At 38.3% G+C, this 13,015-nt stretch overlaps 1 protein-coding gene, 1 long non-coding RNA gene and 1 other non-coding gene across 10 annotated transcripts in view; 1 reads left to right on the forward strand and 2 right to left on the reverse strand.

Annotated features, from left to right (window-relative positions):
- Positions 1–13,015, reverse strand: part of FKBP5 (FKBP prolyl isomerase 5) — a 115,860-nt gene that overhangs the window by 90,095 nt on the left and 12,750 nt on the right. The window lies entirely within an intron of this gene.
- The window catches only part of LOC145722991 (uncharacterized), an 81,713-nt gene that overhangs the window by 65,372 nt on the left and 3,326 nt on the right, over positions 1–13,015 (forward strand). Inside the window, exon 5 of the long non-coding RNA XR_014147629.1 lies at positions 7,275–7,297. This is a non-coding gene — a long non-coding RNA (uncharacterized LOC145722991). The remainder of the gene's footprint in view (positions 1–7,274; positions 7,298–13,015) is intronic.
- LOC115942903 (U6 spliceosomal RNA) lies at positions 3,176–3,282 on the reverse strand. The gene has a single exon (XR_004077477.1). It is a non-coding gene; the product is annotated as a U6 spliceosomal RNA (small nuclear RNA).

Consider the following 13,015-nt stretch of genomic DNA (forward strand, 5'->3'; position numbering starts at 1 on the left):
TCCAAAGATGATATATAAGTGGCCAACAGGTACATGAAAAGATGGTCAACATCACTTATCAGGGAAAGTCAAATCAAAACCACAATGAGATATCACCTAACACCTGTTAGAATGGCTATTACCAAAAAGACAAAAAATAAGTATTGGCGATGATGTGGAGAAAAGGGAACCTCCTTGCATTAGTTGTTGGGAATGTAAATTGGTGCAGCCACTACAGAAAACAGTATGGAGGTTCTTCAAAAAATTGAAAGTTAGAAATACTATATGACCTAGTAATTCCATTTCTGGGTATTTGTTCAAAGAAAACGAAAACACTAATTCAAAAACATACAAGCACCCGTATGTTTATTACAGCATTACTTACAATAGGCAAGATATGGAAGCAACCTGTCTATCAATAGATGAATGACTAAAGAAAATGTAGTGTATATACACAATGGAATATTACTCAGCCATAAAAAGAGTGAAATCATACATTCGCACCAACATGTATGGACCTAGAGGGTATTATGCTAAGTAAGTCAAACAAAGACAAATACCACGTTTTCACATATATAGAATCCAAAAAACAAATGGAAACTAATTCATAAATATAGATAAAAGAAACCTGATGGCTACAAGTGGGGAGGGGGCTGGAGAGAGGCAAAATAAGTGAAAGAGATTAAGAGGGGCAAACTTCCACTTACAAATTAGTCACAGGGATGAAAAGTATAGCATAGGGAATATAGTTGATAATACTGTAACTTTATATGGTGATAGATAACTACACTTGTCATGGTGAGCATTTCATAATGTAGTTTAACTGTCAAATCACTATACTGTACACCTGAAACTAATATAGTATGTCAACAATACTTCAATAAAAAATCTACAACTCGGGGCGCCTGGGTGGCTCAGTCGTTAAGCATCTGCCTTCGGCTCAGGTCATGATCCCAGAGTCCTGGGATTGAGCCCCGCACCGGGCTCCATGCTCCGTGAGAAGCCTGCTTCTCCCTCTCCCACTCCCCCTGCTTGTGTTCCCTCTCTTGCTGTCTCTCTCTGTCAAATAAACAAAATCTTTAAAAAAAAAAAAAAAGGGGGCGCCTGGGTGGCTCAGTTGGTCAGGCGACTGCCTTCGGCTCAGGTCATGATCCTGGAGTCCCTGGATCGAGTCCCGCATCGGGCTCCCTGCTGGGCAGGGAGTCTGCTTCTCCCTCTGACCCTCCCCCCTCTCATGTGCTCTCTCTCATTCTCTCTCTCTCAAATAAATAAATAAAATCTTTAAAAAAAAAAAATCTACAACTCAGTAATAAAGAAAACAAATAACCCAATTAAAAAATGGGCAGGGGCTCAGTCAGTGGAGCGTGCGACTCTTGATCTCGGAGTTGTGAGTTCAAGCCCCACACTAGGCACAGAGATTACTTAAAAAATAAAATCTTAAGGGATGCCCTTAAGGGTCGCTCAGTTGGTTAAGCGTCCAACTCTTGATTTCAGCTCAGGTCATGATCTCAGGGTTGTGGGTTCCATGCTCAGTGGGGAGTCTGCTTGAGATTCTCTCTCTCCCTCTGCCCCTCCACTTCCCTCCCTCTCACTCTCTCTCTCTCTAAAATAAATCTTTTAAATAAATGAATCTTTTAAAAAATGGGCAAAGTATTCAAATAGACATTACTCCAAAGAAGATATACAAATAGCAAATAATCACATGAAAAGATGCTGAACACATCACTAGTCAGTAAAGAAATGCAGATCAAAGCCACAACGAGATACCACTCCACACCCACCAGGATGGCTATTAGGAAAAGGAGAGATCATAACCAGTATTGACAAAGATGTGGAAAAAGGAGAACCCTCACACACTGCTAGTAGGAGTGTAAAATGGTGCAGCTGCTTTGGAAAATAGTGTGGCAGTTCCTCTAAAAGTTAAAGTTATCATTTGATCAATTCCAAGAAAAATGAAAACATATGTCCACACAAAAACTTGTGCATTAATGTTCATAACAGCATTATTCATAATAGCCAAAGAGTAGAAACAATCCAAATGTCCATTAACCATTGAATGGGTAAACAAAATGTAGTATATCCATACAACTCATTATTATTCAGCAATGAAGTACTGATAACATGTTACATGAATGAACCTTGAAAGTATTATGCTAAATCAGACTGGGACACAAAATACCATATATTGTATGATTCCATTTATATGAAATGTCCGTAAACCCATAGAGACAGAAAGTAGACTGGTGGTTACCTAGGGTAATGGTAGAAGTAGGAGTGACTGCTAATGGGTGTGTGATTTCTTTTGGGGGTGATAAAATGCTCTTAAGTGGGATAATGGCAATAACTGCACAATTCTGTAAATATAGCAGAAACCACTGAGTTACACACCTTAAAAAGATGAATACCATGCTATGTGAATTTTATGTCAATAAAGCTATTAGAAAAAGTACTCTATTGAATAGACGGACATTAATTCCTAACATACATTGCTTCCAATGTATCTATTCTACATAACACTGCTGTGAACATTTTTGTGCCTAGACTTTTATCATATAATTAAGAGTATGGATTCTTGGGTGCCTTGTGGGCTCAGTTGGTAGTGTGTGCAACTCTTGATCTCAGGGTTGTGGGGTCAAGCCCCATGTTGGGTGCAGAGATTACTTAAAGATACAATCTTAAAAAAAAAAAAAGAGTACGGATTCTTTAAAGATTTATTTATTTTAGAGAGAGGGAGAGAGAGAGCACACGCGCACACACAAGCAGGAGGGGCAGAGGGACAGGGAGAGAATCTCAAGCAGACTCCCCACTGAGCGTGGAGCCCGACACAGGGCTGGATGCCACGACTCTGAGATCATGACCTGAGCGGAAATCAAGTCAGACGCTTAACCAATTGAGCCACCCAGGCGTATGGATTCTTAAACACTCTGCTTCAGTGAGAATGTTGGCTTGACAACATAGCAGCTACATGAGTGCTGCTTGGGCAAGTCGCTCAACTACTTTGTGCAATCTCCCCATCTATCATATGAAGTAACAGTAGTCACACCTCTTGGAATTCTGAGGATTAAATTAAGTAAGGGCTTTGCATGGTGTCTGTCACACAGTAAACTTTCAACATTAGTAGTTATAATTGTCATTCTGGTTTGCATTATTTTCTATTTTTTAGGTTTTTCTTTTTTTAATTGAGATATTACTTACAAGAAATATGTGACACTTCACTAATTTGCACGTCATCCTTGCGCAGGGGCCATGCTAACCTTCTCTGTATTGTTCCAATTCTAGTACATGTGCTGCTGAAGCAAGCACTGTATTATTTTCTTTAGATGATTTCTGGAAGTGGTGTCACTGGGTCAAAACCCATTAACATTTATGTGTTTGAATACATTTTGCCAACCTACATTTTAAAGGAGGTACACTAATTTTTGGTGCCAAGAGTAAATATAGGAGAGAACCAAGGGTAGCCATGCCATCATCAACATTATGTTACAGTAAATTTTTTTTAATTTAACCGATGTCTCAACTTTGCTTGTGGTCCTGAGCATCTTGAAACCCAACAGTTTTCTAGTTGTCCTATGAATCCTGTATACCTTGAGTACCTACCAAATGTGATATCTGCCCAAGACCCTACACTGGGAGCCACAATGGAACGTAAAATGAGTAAGGCCAAGGATTTTGTGTGAGGCAAAGCAAAGAAACATTTCAATTCAAGATAACTGTGATTAAGTATGAGAAAGCTACAAAGTATCTATAAGGGTAGGGAAAAGATGGCGGTTTATAAAGCAGGGAAAAGAGGGCAGTGTTCCAGCTGGTTCTTGAAGGACGGACATTAATTTCAACTGGCAAGGGTGTGGCAAGAGTAAAATCAAGGCTGGTAAAAGAACACAGCACACAGCATATTCCAGGACTGTGGCTTGAGTAGAAAGTTGCTAGGGGGGAGAAGGGGGAGAGAGCAAGGCACAGGGTGCTCTAGGAGCACAAAAAGGACCCTCTAAAACACAGCCAATGACTCCGTGAGCTGAGAGGGAGGGTTTCTCACAGGGCAAAGAGCATGCAGAAAGACACAAAGACGTAAATCATCATGACCCAGCCAAGGAACCACATGTAATCCAATTTGGCTAAAGTGGAGGGGACATGTGGAAAGGATGCAGATGATGCTAAATAAATAGGCAGAAGCTGACTGTGAAGGACTTTGTGTGCCAGAATAAAGCATTTGAACTTTATTCCAAAGGAAATAGAGAAGAGAAGCATTCTTAAGGAAAGAAGTGACAATCAGACTAGCTCAAAAAAATTTACTCTGGCAACCCTCCAACAGCTTCCCAGCTCACACAGAATAAAATCCAAAGTCCTTCTTATACTTAACACCCTACATGCTGGTCAGTGGCTATCTCTGAAATTATTCTCCTATTGCTTCTCTTCTCACTTACTCTGTTTCTGCCACACCAGCCTTCTCAGGGCTTTTGCACTTGCTGTCCCCTCTGCTTGGAACTCTCACCCCATCCCCACCCCGAGACACAAAGTTTGCTCCCTCACTTCCTTCAGGTCTCTGTTCAAATACTTTCTTATCAGAGAGGCCTTCCCTATTACCCAATATAAAAGAACAAGAAACGACAGCAATCAGCCCTACCATTTTTTCCCCTCCACTTACCACCTGGCACATACATTTACTTGTCTATTGCTTGTCTCTCCTTACTAGAATGTAAGTTCCATGATGGAGCCTCTCTCAATAACCCTGTGCTATAGGAACTGTTATTGCCATTTCCAGATGGTGAAATTAAGAGGCACAATATTGCTAGTGAACAGAGGAACCAAGTAGAATGACTCCTAAGCTTGCAACTCTAACCATTTCACATGTGTCAGAGGTCCTGACTTTGATACTATATCATTTCCCATGAATTGGCTCCATTCTGACAAGTACTATGACAGTAAAAACCCTGAATTCACACTATGTCCTAAAAAGATATGGATTCTTACCATTGGTTATTAGCCACGTTTCAAAAGCCAGGAAACATTTTTTTTAAATAATCAATTAAACTGCACAAGGTATCTGGACTTTATCCAGCAATAAGCTGTACTTTTTTCTTGTTTAGGACCCAGAGATAATAAAACAAGATGAGAACATTTTATGAAACTAAAAAGAACATAGCATATGACACCAAAACTACTTTTCCAAGACCCTTTTTCAAGTAGAATATTAACTTCAGGAATAAAATCAACTCCATCTTTAAGATGATTATTACAATTTTCTGAGTATCGCTACCAAAGGAAGAACACAGTATCTACCTGGAAAACATCAAGTAAATATTGTATCATATGCAGATACATATCCTGATTCTTTCCCTACTCCTCAGATTACTAATTTCTTCTTTCCCTGATTCTTCCAACCCATCTCCAATTATTGAGAGTACCCCTTCCCAAATGTAGTTCTCAATCAACACCTTTTCCCATCAGCTACTTCATACCAGAACTTACCACTCTTAATTCCAGCCACTACCTCTATTATAACCAAATCTAGTTATAATTCCTCTTTCTTCCCTTCTGCAGTTTTTGATCTCTAATTGCCTAACCATAAATACTTTGGTACCCCCTTTTATATCCCCACCTTTTTAAAGAAAATCAACTTTTTCAAAATTGGCCCATTCTCTATTTACTTCATTAATCTGTATTATCTGGCTATTCTCCTAGGTTTACAACTTTAACGTATTTTTTCTCCATTTTATCAACAGGACCTGCTAACTATTCACTGTGTTTCCTACTACCTTACTTTCCAAATTCGTATCTATCACCATATTCAGGGTTTTCTTCATTGCCTTCCTGAATTACCACAGTTCTCCAGCTGACCTACTTACTCCTACTTCCAGCCTATTCACTCACTTCCATTCATTCTATACATAAGGCCAGTAAAGCCTCTATCACACAGTACATTCCCAATTCGAGGACTTCTAAATAGCTCCCCAGCACAACAAATCCAAACTTCTCAAACCAGCACTCAGGGCCTTCTACCCCTTCGGAACATCACTAATAAATGTTTATCTTAAACATTCTAAGACAAAACCCGAGAAAACCAACATCTTGATCTCGCTTATCTGATTCAGTGCAATGCACACTACAGGTCTCTAGACAATACAGATCACCATCTTCCACTTGACTTCAACTAATTACAGAAGACAATGGGAATATATTAATCTATCATCTTCTAAACATCTCAAATTACTATGGGAAGGATTCATTTTCCCAAAAGTTGAACTCTTTTAATCAGCAAAATGAAAGTGTGTACAGTTATCAGAAAATAACACCATATTCCTAGTAACAGTTCAAAGTAGTAAAATATTTTAAAGGTGAATTTGCCAATATCTATAAAAAGTTTAAGTGCAAAATATCCTTTAGCCCAGCAATACTTCCAGGAAATTACCTGTAGATACTCTCACAGAAGAAAAATTATATGCAGGATATTAAACACAACATAATTGTAATAGTGTAAAAAAAATAGGACACACACACACAAAATAAAAAATTAAAAAAAAATAGGACACAATTAAAACTTCCTTGGTTTTGTTTTGTTTTGTTTTGTTTTTTTCCAAGTAGGCTCCATGCTCGGCATGGAGCCCAAACCCACGACCTCAAGATCAAGACCTGAACTGAGATCAAGAGTTGGATGCTCAATGGACTGAGCCACTCAGGCATCCCCCCCTTACTGGACTATTATTATACATCCCCACAATGGAATATTATGCAGCAACTAAAATAAAGAAGCAGCTGTATATGAATTGATATGGAAAGATGTTTAAGAATGATGTGAAGGAAGAAAAAAAGTCACAAAACAGAATGTACATTATTATTCTATTTGTGTAAAGGAAATGCATGTATTTGTAAATGCAAGAAAATATCTAAAAAGAAATAGTAAGAAACCACTAATAGCTAATTCTGAAATGGGATTCAGGGGAAGAAATAAGGGATTTTCACTTTTTGGGGTGTGTATATATATATATACATATATATTCTTTTTTTAATTGAAGTATGGTTGGACATACAATATTAGTTTCAGTGTACAATACAGTGATTTGTTATTTACATACATTATGAAATGCTCACCATAATGAGTAGTTACCACCTGTCACCATAGAAAGTTACTACAATGTTATTGACTATATTCCCTATGCTGTACTTTACATCCCCTGATTTGTAAGTTCATACCTCTTAATCCCCTTCAACTATTTCATCCATCCTCCCACCCTCTCTCCCTTCTGGTAACTACCAGTTTGTTCTCTGTATTTATGAGTCTGTTTCTGTTTTGTTTACAGATTCTACCTAAGTGAAATCAAAGGTATGTGTCTTTCTCTAACGTCACATAATACCCTCTAGGTCCATCCCCGTTGTTGCAAATGGCAAGATTTCATCCTTTTTTATGGCTGAGTAATATTCATGTGTATCATGCCTTCTTTATCCCTTCATCTATCGATGGACATTTAGGTTGCTTCCATATTTTGGCTATTGTAAATAATGCTTCAGTGAACACACAGGTGCATGTATCTTTTTGAATCATACATCTTTTTTAAAAAAAAAATTATATCAAATTTTCACTTAAAAAGAGAAAGAAAGGGGCACCTGGGTGGCTCAGTCGGTTAAGCGTCTGCCTTCAGCTCAGGTCATGATTCCAGGCTCCTGGGATCAAGTCCAGCATCGGTCTCCCTGCTCAGCAGGAACCCTGCTTCTCCTCTGCCTCTGCCTCGATCTCTCTCTGTCTCTCATGAATAAATAAAATCTTAAAAAAAAAAAAAAAGAAAGAAAAAGGGGTGCCTGGGTGGCTCAGTCTGTTATCCCTTCGATTCTTGATTTTGGCTCAGGTCATGACCTCAGGGTCATGAGATTGAGCCCCACATCTGGCTTCATACTGGGCATGGAGCCTGCCTAAGATTCTTTCTTTCCCTCTCCCTCTGACCCTTGCCCCCCCCGCCAAAAAAGAAAAAAACAAACAAACAACAGACTAGACTTTTTAAAAAAAATTATTTATCAATTTGAGAGAGAGAGAAACAAAGAGAGAGAGAGAGAGAACACAAGCATGTGAGCTTGGGTGGTGGGGAGGGGCAGAGGGGGAAGAGAATCTTTTTTTTTTTTTTTTTAAAGATTTTATTTATTTATTTGAGAGAGAGAGAATGAGAGAGAGCAAGCACATGAGAGGGGGGAGGGTCAGAGGGAGAAGCAGACTCCCCGCCGAGCAGGGAGCCCGATGCGGGACTCGATCCCAGGACTCCAGGATCATGACCTGAGCCGAAGGCAGTCGCCCAACCAACTGAGCCACCCAGGCGCTCGGGGGAAGAGAATCTTAAGCAGACTCCATGCCCAGCATGGAGCCTGACCACGGGGCTCAATCTCAGGACCCTGAGATCATAACCTGAGTTGAAATCAAGAGTTGGATGCTTAACCGACTGTGTCACCCAGGTGCCCCCCAAAACCAGACTCTTAAATACAGAGAACAACTGGTGATTGCCAGAGGGGAGGTGGGGGGGGGGGATGGGTGAAATAGATTAAAGGGATTAAGAGGTACAAAATTCCAGTTATAAAATAAATAAGTCATGAAGATGAAAAGTACAGCATAGAGAATATAGTCAATAATACTGCAATAACTTGTATGGTGACAGATGATGACTACACTTATCATGGAGAGCACTGAGTAATGCAATGAATTGTTGAATCAACATACTGTACACCTGAGGGGCACCTGGGCAGCTCAGTCGGTTAGGTGGTCAACTCATGACTTCAGCTCAGGTCATGCACTCAGTGCCAAGCCTGCTTGAGATTCTGCTTGAGATTCCCTCTGCCCCTTCCTCCACACATGCTCTCCTGCGCACACACGGGTGCTCTCTCTCAAATACATAAAATCTTAAAAAATATACATAGTACACCTGAAACTAAAAACATTGCATGTCAATTATACTTCAATAATAAAGAAATTTTAAAAAGAAAGAAAAGGCTGTGCATAGCAAAGACTCTTAATTTTGGATGTATATAACTGATCTTGATCACAGTGCAGGTAATAGGAGCTACTCAAAATGCTTAATGAAAAACTCATCCATTCATTCAACAATCATTTATAACACTTAATGTGGCAAGCACTGTGCCTGACGATACGGACATAATGGTGAACAAGAAAAACCTACACCAGGCTCTCCAAGAGCTAATAAAGGACTTTTGGTCTCTATTTTTCCCCATTTCCCCAGTAAAAGCCACTCTGACTTCCAGGTATCTGTTCTCATTACGCCCACGGTTCACCATAAAATAGATACAAATTAATAGGTTAATTATATCAAACAAAAACAAAGGCTTTAAAAAATGGACTCTTATTCTCATCATAATTAATTTTAAAAGTTATCAGAAGCACAATTTGTAGAGAGAACAGTTCAACAAGCACACTTTCAAATAAATAAGAAGTAACCTATATGCTAAATGAAGTTTAAAGGAAATTAAGAACATCTGAGGAGGGAAAAAATAGGAAATATTAATTTTCTCCACTAATTTATACATGTTCACTAAATTTTTGTACAATGAACATGTACTACATAAGAAGTTCTATAATATAATAGTAACATATATGAGAAGAAGAATAGTAAGTTCTTGTTCTTGAAAAACTGTCTATTGCAACAACAGAGAAGCTACAACATGAAGTTCAACCTCTTATCTTTCCATCCCAGCCCCTTTGTGGTCTGGCCTTCTTGAGACTCCTTGTTTTGTCAGCCCCAAGTCCATTCCCCCCGAGCCCCCCGACCCCCCCCCCCCGCTTCTGCTAGAAACAGCATTCTGGGACTTTCCATTGGGGAGCCACTGCTCACCTCCTGGAGTGGAAGCAATAATCCCCAATCTTTGCCAAGCCATTGCTTTCTATCCCCTTGGCTGCCACAATAGTTCAGAGATGAACATATGACCCTAACAGATACAAACCAAAATCAATCCTGAAAATCCAGAGGCTAATTTTAATGAGACTATTATTGATCACAATCACAGACATATAATGCAGCTAAAATTCCTGAAAAGAACATTGTAATAAATAGAATTCTCATTTAATGTGGCAGTGAAATAGTCATTAGTTACCTCTTTTGTTGAAATATACAAAAAACAGCAACAAAAATATAATATTTAAAAAATTCCCAATTCTAAGATTTAAAACTTCCTACTAGTCTCAAACAGTAAGAATGTTGAATCCATATAAATCACATCCTGTTAAAATAGGTAAGTATAGAAAGAGAAAATACAGGCTACCAGGCATATATATTAATCACATCTCCTCTGACAAAAATTTAAAAAGTAAGTTCAAAAATAAAGGTTCCTATGCATAGTATTTTATGAGGCACCTAAAATGCCACAATACCTGGAAAAAAAAAAAACAACTTCCATACATTTAACTTTTTAAGTAATTTTGGTTATTTTCAACACTAAGAAAACTACAGAATATATTAATAAATTATAGGGAAACAAAGTTCAATTCAAAATGAGAAAATAAAACTTAAGCCATCAGAACTTCCTAAGAGTAAAATGGGCTACCTTGTAACATGGAGACCTCCCCTTCCCAAAAACTAAACTAAAACCAAAACTGCAAGTCTCTGAAAATATGACATTCTTGAAGAATGTGATGGGTGTGCCAGCTGTTTTATTTCTTGAAAGCATATAGTTGAACGCATATAATACTCTGTTGCATTTTTCTCTAGCATTGCACAACTTTCCTGGCCTACAATGCACATACTACATCTATTACCATATTAAAGCATCTGACAGCATTGTTATAAGAATCCACAATACTCATCTTTAACTAAACTCATATATAAACGTTTTAGTCTTCAAATGTCCATGGATTTCAGCAGTTAAGTATCATATATGTTTTTTCCACAGTCTCAATACATTTCCTGAACTTTTAGCTTTCAGTTTCCTGTTCGTCAATGGCTACAACTCTAGAGGCAATACATAAACACACCCCAGCCATGGTATTTCCACTTTGACAATAGTGGATGAACTTAATATGACCAAACATAACTACAGTGCATATAAATGGTACATGACAGTTAACATAGCAATAACAGGAATTCAATAATTTATAAAAATGGAAATATAAATCATATTACTGATATAAGAATGTTACAAAACCAACAGTCTCAATGTATAAGAACTGCAGGGCTGCTACCTAAAGAATCCTCCAAATACAAAACAAGTTGCAGATCATAAGAGACGAAAAAAATGCCTTCCCCCTTCAAAAAAATGAAGACCGGAAAAAAGAAACCAAACCATGGGAAATATAAGTAAGTAATCTGATACAAAGCTTTGAGGACATGGAAAAAAATTTTTGTATACACTTGTGGATTATACAATTCAACTTCACAGTATTTGAAAATGATAAAGAAAAGTTAGTATTTCAGTAAAAATGGATCTAGCCCAGAAGCCTACTTTCTTTGAAGGAATATAGCAGGATAAGCAGAGGTTGCTGGGGGCATCTTTATGTAACCCATACCTTTTTCTTTCTGTAATCATGGGAAAGAATATAGAACATTATTACCAGGTACAAAATGATTTCATGATAAAATTATGCTTAAAGTGACTAAAAAGTACACCATGCAAATTTTCCAAATACAGGAAAGCCATCTTGCCAAAGTTAAAACAACACACTTCAAGGGAAAAAAAATAGTGTGATAATGATTTATTTGATGGCTAGGAACAGACATTATTTATATATGAGAAAAAATTACTCTATAAAAAGGGAGTATTTACAGAGCATTTAGAGTGATCAGAAACTAAGCTTATGGCTTTATAGATCTTCCACCACACTGCATCTACACAGGAAAACAATGTAAAAGAAAACAATATATTTTTTTAAGATTTTATTTATTTATTTGAAAGAGAGTGAGTGAGAGAGAGAGCATGAGCAGGCGGAGGTGGATAAGCAGACTCCCCTGCTGAGCAGGGAGCCCGATGAGAAGCAAGGCTCAATCCCAGGACCCTGAGACCATGACCTGAGCCAAAGGCAGATGCTTAACCGACTGAGCCACCCAGGCACCCGAAGAACAATGTTTAAGTAAGTTTCTCACCATGATGTGTGGCATATACTAAAATGTCAGAGGCTAGAGAAGATGTAAACTTAAGAGCCTACTGTAATAGAAGTATAGGGTTAGAAGCTGTGAGGTGAAAGTACAACAGTTCCCAACTCTTCATGCTACTCTTACCAGCACATCAATCTGTAAAATCATAGAAACAAAAAGCCCACTTTTTTTTGAGAAAGCTATTTATGATTACAACACTATTATATCTGTAATTTACAACTCTAAAAATGAAAGAAAGAAACCCTTTTCTCCTTAAGGCAGATTTTGGAGTCTTGGTTTCAAATATTACTTTAAGAATAGTAATGCTAACAAAAAAAAAGGAAAAAAAGAATGCTCATCCAAGAATGTAATCATGGGCTTCTCATTAAGAAGTGTGAACTACTATCCCATTTTTCCTGGTGGTAAAATTATTTTTTATCTTGGTTTTTAATAGTAATAGTAGAAAAATTGGGCTCCTGGGTGGCTCAGTCGTTAAGTGTCTGCCTTCGGCTCAGGTCATGACCAGTGTCCTGGGATCGAGCCCGGAATCCGGCTCCCTGCTCCACGGGGGGCCTGCTTCTCCCTCTCCCACTCCCCCGCTTGTGTTCCCTCTCTCGCTTTGTCTCTCTCTGTCAAATAAATAAAATCTTTAAAAAAAAGAAAAATTTATCAGTAGTACTACTGTAATTTCCACCCAGATGGCTGAGAATCACACTAGGCATGACAGTAAAAAACAGCCCTAGTTTAGCTCTAAAAGGTGCAGGCCTGCTCAGTAATTAGCTGTGGATCTTGAACATATGACTTTACTTCCTCTGGACCTCAATGTCCTCATCTGTAAGGCAAGATGGCTGGACTAGAGGTTATTTCCCTCCCTTCCTCTGTCTCCCTGGCTCCTTCCACTTTATGGCTTTAGTGATTTAGGAACTAGCCTGGGGTTTCTGAGGACAGAGAGAAAAATCTGGAGAAAAGGAATAAAGATAATG

Source organism: Leptonychotes weddellii, chromosome 8 (genome assembly GCF_054177405.1).
Source record: "Leptonychotes weddellii isolate Sample4059 chromosome 8, ASM5417740v2, whole genome shotgun sequence".
In the NCBI taxonomy this organism is placed as follows: domain Eukaryota; kingdom Metazoa; phylum Chordata; class Mammalia; order Carnivora; family Phocidae; genus Leptonychotes; species Leptonychotes weddellii.